General features: G+C 40.4%; 1 long non-coding RNA gene across 1 annotated transcript in view; it reads right to left on the reverse strand.

The window, feature by feature from the left end:
- LOC134793036 (uncharacterized) overlaps nt 1–8,395 on the reverse strand; it is an 814,647-nt gene extending 806,252 nt beyond the window's left edge. The window contains exon 1 of the long non-coding RNA XR_010144492.1: nt 8,234–8,395. This is a non-coding gene — a long non-coding RNA (uncharacterized LOC134793036). The remainder of the gene's footprint in view (nt 1–8,233) is intronic.
- Nucleotides 8,396–8,990: the final 595 nt, after the last annotated feature.

The following is an 8,990-nucleotide window of genomic DNA, read 5'->3' on the forward strand; positions in this document are numbered from 1 at the left end:
TAAAATAGGTATGTATATTATAACACTGTAACGCTGTATAACGCTGTAAGCAGCAGAGTTAAACAGAAAAGGCATTCAAAATGTTGTGAACAGACTATTATGAAAGATAAAAGACGACCGGTCTGGCCTAGTGGGTACTGACCCAGCCTATGAAGCCAATGGTCCCGGGTTCGAATCCCGGTAAGGGCATTTATTTGTATGATGATACAGATATTTGTTCCTGAGTCATGGTTGTTTTCTATGTATTTAAGTATTTATATATTATATATATCGTTGTCTGAGTACCCACAACTTACCGTGGGGCTTAGTCTAATAATGTCCTATATTTATTTATTTACAATGTAATATTATTACTCCCTAATATTTTAGTAAAGATGGTTTAAATAATTTTGTACTCGAAACTCATTCCTCTTTTCCAAAACTCTTATTTTTTATAAACTTTTGAAAAAGGCATAGTGTATTAAGCCATTACATTTTCATCGAGCCTGAGGGCCTACCGCGAACCACGTTCGACGTGTTGCCTCCCTGTCACACTTACGTACGAATTTTCAAGTGCAACAGAGAGGCAACACTTCGAACGTGGTTTGCGGTAGGCCCCCTGGGTGGCCTCCTTATGGGCTCTGCCGCGAACGCCGACTCGAACCCTATTGCAATTTTTATCTACAAGTTATTGTCTGTCAGTCAATTAGTTAATGCACTTAAAGATATAGATTACATCATTAAATCACCCACACTTGTCTAATTACCATTCCCCACTACATACGGAAACAATAACTCCAACCACGCATGTTCTAACCTGCAAAAACGCAAAAATGCAACTAAATGTGCATACTTGCATAGCTCTTTCAAATAAACACTCAAGAGTTAATCTATGGCTAAAGATAACGAAAACAGCTGCTCTACGTTTAAAAAAATACTTTTTAATTCGTGTCATAAGCATAGATGTAAGTAAATTGAGGTAGATATGGTACCAGGCGCACGATCGTGAGCCATTAAATATAGGTTCCGGAACCTATATTTAGTTAGTCGTATGGGTGACGCCAACCTGTCAAGTTGTCAAAATCGTTGGATCAAATTTTAGTTTACTCAACTATGAACGTCACACGTCTACATAAATAAAAGGTCATTGGTCATAAGACCTTTTTATTGGTACTAATTAACAATTCTTACTAATCACTTTGCTTCACGTTATCTCAAGATCACTATGTCGATTTTTTTCAATAATTTAAATGAGCAATTATTAAAAAAAAAAAAATAATAATAATAATATATTGAGTTTATTTATTAAGTAGCTTCGTATGTGTTATTTTATTACTTACCATTAATGGTTAGTTTCATTAACGGCCTGATTGCTCTGATTAGAACTGTAAAATACGTCAAATATTTACTAAAGATATGGATCGGATAATTATGTCAGTGTCAAAAGTGACGTTTCGTCAAACAAAAAGTGACATATCCGATCCCGTATCTTTAGCAAATTTTTGGCTTCCGGTTCGAGCGCCATCTTGATGGCACGCGTCGGGATCAATTGCTTTGTTTTTTGCTCATTAATATTGTTTAAAGTGTAATATCGATAGCCTATTATACAGTAAACTAATGTGGTAGTGTGCAGTGAATGGAGAATTTATCTTGAAGCACGTTTAACCATCATTTTGGAGTCAACGGCCGGTTGTCCACGTGTTTCTTGTATAGCCCGCTATCGCTTTACAAGAGCTAAATCACCGTACACTGTCTTGTACTAACCGTACAATTTCAATCATTTTACCCTGCTACTACGACCTTGACACTGGCGAAATAGCCCCAATGGGCTGAAGCCATAATTTTAAAAGAATGAATGAATGAATTAGCAAATTTTTGATGTATTTTAAAGTTCGAATCGGGCTGTTAGTAACTAAACTTACATAGGGCTGGCTGGAGCTGGAACTATCGTCTATAGTTCTTGTCTTTGTGTCTGTCTATATACTAGGCTTTCTGGTATTCAGACATTTTCACACTGTTCCGTTTTGAGATCCAGGAATTTTGATAAATGGGTTAAACGAAATTAAGGTACAATGAAAGCAAAGCGCAAGTACCATAGACTTACTAACTCAGGGTACGTATAGGCAGGCGTGGCTCACTCCGCGATTTCGTCGCTTTACTACAGGTAGCTAAAAGTACATCCGTTCCACACCAATTTTGGTGGCTAGCCATAAGCCGCGCGTGGCGCTGTCACCACCTAGCGGCCATATCTGTCCTGATCGTAACAGACGCGTTTTGTTAGAGAGTGAGTCTTCTGTACCTAGTACTATTATTTATTCTGTGGTATAGGTACTGCATATATTATATATACATAGGTATAGGTAGACGGATAGACGCTCTCGGCTAGAACATTAACCGCCGTAATCTCGCCGGCACAATAAATTAGATTCGGCCCGTAAACATGCACCGGCTTACCTCGTCATCTGATAGCGGACATTGTCTTACCGCGTTCCCGTTGTCGCGCGATACGATATCGGGTCGGGCGATACGACAACGGGTCAGACGACACGATAAAATCGATTCGGGACGAAAATATGGCTGCTTACCTCGTCATCTGATAGGACATTTGTCTTACCGCGTTCCCGTTGTCGCCACGCCTTATCGAATTGTCGGCTGCCAGTATATTTTAGATTGGCTTGACTCCTTCGTGCTGCGTAGAGATGTAGCCTCGCTCTCCGTTGTCTATCGCATGTGTAACGGGCAGTGGCGTGCACTTCATAAAGGCAAAAAGGCACTGCCTACCCTGCTATAATTCCGATGTCTATCCTCTTAAACTACTTAATTTAATTTATACCTGATCGTACTATCAGTAATCGATATAACTTAAAACATTCTAAAAATTAATAAGCGCTCCATCTACCGGTTAAGCTTTGTCATCAAGTCATCATCTATAATAATTCTACGCGACGAAGTTTACACCACGCGGCACTAGCGCCGCTACGTGCCTTGCACGGCAAAGACAGAAAACATTTCCGTCTAAATCTTTCTATGTGTGTCTTCCCCGTGAGTCGTCGTTACGCGGTTACAGTGTAGTGGGCCTTCCTATAAGTACGAGCACACAATTATACAAGTAACGCACACATTTAGACGCAATAGGCAGTGTCTTTCGTACCAAACATAAACGAATGACGCCCGAAAGTTTCCGAATAGTTCCGATGTTTACGTGACTATTTTAAAAAGTAGCATTTGCTATTTTATTTTTTATTTTATTTTATTTATTGAACACAATGTAAGCTTACAGTTACAGACCAAATCACTTACACGCTAACATATACATTGTCAAAATAGTAACAATTAAAAACATACAAAAATATAAATACATGCGCATAAAAATGTCAAACAAATTAAAAATTATATGAATTAAATGTCAAAACAGATTACAATACACACATATACAATGTCATGCAGTATGAAAATTTAAAAATTGTCTAGCAGTTCTATGGTAATTTAGTGCAAAAACGAGACTATTTTTTTATTCGTTTACAGTATTTGGTTAAGTTTATTTACATTTTTTATTCGGTCGCCATTGTTTGTTTGTTTTGGTGAGTTTATGAGATAACAGTTAACAGTTGCCGGAAATTATAAAGTGCGATTAGTGAAAAAATGGATAATTTTATCTGTGAAAGTTGTGGGTGTGGGTGTGGGTGTGTGTGTGTGCAAACTATTAAAAATGATGCGTTTTCGAAGCTTTCGTTTAGCCAAAAAAAGAAGTAATTGAAAAGACTTGACAACAAAATGAAAACCATCACGCAATTTTTTTGGTGAGTTAGTAGCTCTCATTTTTTAAGGTTCCGTACCCAAAGGGTAAAACGGGACTCTATTACTAAGACTCTGCTGTCCTTCCGTCCGTCCGTCTGTCATCAGGCTGTATCTCACGAACCGTGATAGCTAGACAGTTGAAATTTTCACAGATGTATTTCTGTTGCCGCTATAACAACAAACACTAAAAACAGAATAAAATAAAGATTTAAGTGGGGCTCCCATACAACAAACGTGATTTTTGACCGAAGTTAAGCAACGTAGGGCAGGGTCAGTACTTGGATGGGTGACCGTTTTTTTTTTGCCTTTTTTTGCATTATGGTACGGAACCCTTCGTGCGCGAGTCCGACTCGCACTTGCCCGGTTTTCTGATATAATTTTGCCTACCCAGTCCCAAATCTCTGTGCACGCTACTGGTAACGGGGAGTGCTCCGAGGTTCGGTTTATTCCCTGCCGCTTCTTTTCGCCACCGCTCTTCGCGACAATATTTCCATCTCCATCACTTTGATGGTTGGCAGTCCTCAACTGTGCATTTCTCCAGAAATTAACTGCCTCGCACAGCTGAACTGTGGAATGAACTGTCGTCCGCGGTATTTCCGGATTGATACAAGCTTCAAGAAAAGAGCTTACGCCCATCGTAAATGTCGGCAACACACTTGCATCCCCTCTGGTTTTGCAGGTGTCCAGGTGTCTTTCAGTAATTGCTTACCATGCGGCGATTCGTTTGCTCGTTTGCCTTTTATATGATAAAAAAATGACGGACCAAAATCGTGTGACAATGAAACCATGCCACGACTTCAAACGCATCGACGGAAGCCCTTAGTAGCCAGCCGGTGGCGAACATTGTAACATTGTAACCATCTCGGGGTCCTTCGGAAGCGTTCGGATACCTTCGTATATATAATAAGAACCCTAAGTCTTTATGATAAGGTTGGAATTCGCTTGGGTTTAACTAGTATTGAAAAATACGGTCTTCGGATATCTTCGTACACGTATTACTAACCTTACGTCTTTATATTAGGGTTGAAATTCGCATCAATATTTTTAAGATTAAAATGCGCACATAAGTGATCATTATTGTTATAGTAAGAAGGTTTATGATGAATCAGTGTTTTAATGTTAGTAATATATAGCTTATAATGCGTACCTAGGTGTTTATCGTAGACAGAAAGATTTAATGGGGGCTCGGACTTAGTGGAGCTGTGATTAAAATCTTCTAGTTTTAAAGGTAGAGCACAGAAGGATTTTTTTTATAAATATTCGAAGTAACTTAAAGAAAGTTTTTTTAAGAAGAAGGTCACGGCGGAGCTCGTACCAATTTTTCGCGTAAATGCAATCTTTGAAAGGGAGCGTCTTTGACCAATGATGATAAACTAGTGGCTCTGTGAGCTGTAGACCTCGTAAACCTCCATGGCTCCGCCATTTTGAAAAAAATCCGGAAACTGATCGACAAAAAAAAATAATTCTTGAACTGGCTCACAAAATTTCAAGAGAATCGGTTGAAAATGCGATCTGTGGAGGAGAACATCCGGTCATATGAAAGCAATTTTGTTCCAGCTGAAACGGAGACATTTGCTAACGGTCGGTCAATCAAAAAGGTAACTAATAGATAAGAAAGAAACTAACTTAATTAATAAGCATAATTCAGGAACAAAATGTTTGTGATAAACACACACAAATGCCCTTACCAGGATGCGAACCCGGAACCTCCTGCTTCGCAGGCAGGGTGACTACCGACTAGGCTAGGCCGTCATTATAAAGCCTAGCCATTCACTATAAAACCACATTACTCTCACTCGCGTTATCCAATTAAACAGCTATAATTACTGCGCGCGCAGCCGCGGTATTAAATAGTATACCAGGTGGAAAAGATCATAAGATTGCTGTTATTGCAGAGTGTAAAGAAAAGAGTAGTATAGCACAGACTCGGGAGCAAAGCTATCGTCTTAATTTGCTAGATATTGTACGCAAACGATGTGATTTCTATAATCTAATGAAAAAGTTCCATGTCAGTACCTACTGACACCAAGCAGCCTATACTAAATTGTTGAAGACTTAGGTCTAACCCTTATAAACATCTTCAAATGTTGTGGAGCTCCAATAAGTAATATACATTTTTGAATTTCAACCCAAATAGGTGAGAACTTTCCGATTGCAGTCAAATTTGTCTAGAACCTTGTTGATATACTTATTTGATCGCTTAATAATGGCTCAAAAGATAGTTTTTAAGCACCACACTAAACATTGACAATAATATTATGTCTTTTGCAAATTCGAAATTCCTCTCCACGAATGCACTGTGTATAAACTAAAATCAGTTCAAGCTTACTCTGCAAAAGCTTTGTGATGAGAAAATATGAAAAAAGTGATCGATGCCGTGATTTTTTTCTGAAAATATGACACTTCCACAGTTTCACTCTCTGTTCTACTGAAGTCGCCACGAACTAAAGGATGACCCACGGGCCACGTTAGACCGGGCCGTGTCCGGGCCGGAGCTTCCGGCGCATCGTTTTCTATGGAAAGCATTATGTTATAGAAAAGTAAGCTCCGGAAGCTCCGGCCCGGACACGGCCCGATCTAACGTGAGTCATCCTTAATGCAGAGTTAGCTTAGACGGGCTACTTATTTTACTCTGTCACAGGCGCATATGCCGTTATGTAGTAAAGAATGAGATAATAGTGCAAGTAAATAATAGTAGTTGTCCAGCTGATAGATGCGCGCACGCTTGATTGATTCGGAGCAAATCGCGGGGTAAATGCCGCGCCTGCGCTGCGACTCTATAGGTCTGCGTTTAACTGAGACGGTTGGTAAGTTACTGTAGTTAACTATGATAGTAAGGCCAATGAGATAAAGAATGATAACGCAAACGTGCAAAATATGATGTCAAAGTAAAGTAAATTTAAATTTTAAAGTAAATTTGGGTGGCAAACAATACCTACAAGTACCAAATAGAGGAAATAAAAATAAAAGGTGTAACAAAAATAGTGGGGTTCCGTTTAAGAGCATATTCGGTATCGTGTTCTGATTATGGACCGCGAGCCACGAACAGATTTCCATGACCAATGGCCTCCCGGGCGATAACTCGTATATTGGTTAACGGCTATGTATGATGATCCCTCATGGACGTCAGCTGGCGCTCCGTTGGTGGGTTGAGGAATGGCAGCCACCGAAACGTGTAAAAAATTTTTTTTTTTGTCATCGCCTCCCGTTTGATACTTTGTCAGAAGATAGTTTAGATGTTAGAATAGATGACAGGAAAACCTTAGAAATACCTATGCAGTCAAGTGTGAGTCGGACTAATTACTTAGTTTTGGAACCGACCCCTACGGGTTTTTAAAGGCAATTCACTCGCGTTTCACATATAAAAATTGGGTGATGTACGGAACCCTTGTCCGACTCTTGCGGTTTTTCCTAATCAGAACACGATACCATATATGCTATATGCTCTTTAACGGATTTCCACTATTTTTGTTACACCTTGTATAACAATAAATACAAGATATTTATTTATGATATAATAATAAAGATCAAAGTCAATCTTAAAATCTACTTAAATAATTTACATACAATGTCCTAACTTAAAATCTAAACATATTACTAATATACTATCCTACTTACACTATCAGCCCCATTCCGACCCCCACCCAGCTCAAAAGTGCCAAAGATTGCTAGCGGCATTACCGCGCTGGATGGCAAGCGATATCTGTTGGACTAGATAGGAGCCTGAACGGGGATCGCCTCCTCCGTCACGCAGACGCCGCCCCAAGTCTCTAATCAACCTCTTGGCCTCCGAACACCATGGCCCCGCAGTTTCCACCGCGGCCGGAACAAAATCGTACGCTGGTTCCAGGTTGGCGTATTTTAAGCGTTTGAGCCTCGCGGCATTTGCCGCGGCTGCGCCTGCCAGCCGACTACCGGGAGCAACATGAGTAGGCGCAAAAGTACTCACGCAGGCTGCATCCCAGAACAAGCAGCGGCCTTTGGCCCACGGAACCAGCGTTAAGCCGTCCGGGCGCTTCCCGTCTGTACAGCTTAAGCCTTGAGGCTCCAGAATGCAAGGCACGTTCGCCGAGACCATGGTGCGACGTATCAATTCATTGATCGCATGGTGTCTCGGGAACCGCCCTACAGCCCGGGAGCAGCTCAAGCCGTGGTGCCCATTCGCTTCCACCGCCATTCCACATATACAGCGATGGGGCTCGCATACCTTGGAACCTAGCCGTAAGGCGACTCCTACTCTCAGGGTGTCGTTGTCGAGTAGGGTCCCCAAATGTGGCGAGGGCAGTGCCTGCAACCAGGCCCCTGATTCAGGTTGCCCCACCGCTTTAAGGCCTTTAAGTCGAGCCACATCTTCAATCCTGCCCGCTTGAGCCAGCATATTTTACAAATTACTTTAAAAAAACATAAAACCCTTTCCTACAGTGCCGACTATTTCTCTAGAAGGACAATAAAAAACGTTGCTAATATAACTAAAACTAAAACCAAGTTTGCACGCTCACAATACAATTTGAAGTCTAGTCACATTTACAACAAAGTAAATAGGTGCCTAAATATTTACCCAAAACTTTACTACGATTGCAAATCAACAATTACAAAATGGTTAAAATCAAAAAGCTACAATGAAATAGAAGACTTACAAAACTAACCAGATACTATAACTTACTAGAGATTCACACATCAACTTTATAAACTAAGTAAATACATACAATCCATACATACATATACAGCCACAAACACACTCACACACACGCGCACGCACGCACACACACACACACGCGCACGCGCGCGCGCACACACACGCGCACACACACACACACACACACTTACTGGCTCCTTTATTCCTTTATTTATTACTGCATGTCTGACAACCCAGATATTTCCCTAGTTCTATAAACAATTGTTATATATGATCTTAATTGTATCCATATGTTATACTATTAGACTTACTTAAACTAGTACTTGAAATTTTCGTGTAACAATCTGTTAATTAAGGAAGAGCGGTGTTGCCCAACACAGGCAAATTTTGCTTACCGGGCAGCACTATCCCCTACTTTATAAACACGTGTATATTTTACGAAAATAAATAATTTTAATTTTAATTTTAATTTTTTTTTTAATTGCGAATATGTTTGCTCGCACAAGATGTCGTCCCAGAGTCTCTGTGAAGCAGGGTTGTCCGGCTGCGTCCCTCCAGACGACCGAGTCGACCACTC

This window comes from Cydia splendana, chromosome 8 (assembly GCF_910591565.1).
Source record: "Cydia splendana chromosome 8, ilCydSple1.2, whole genome shotgun sequence".
NCBI classification, from domain to species: Eukaryota; Metazoa; Arthropoda; class Insecta; order Lepidoptera; family Tortricidae; genus Cydia; species Cydia splendana.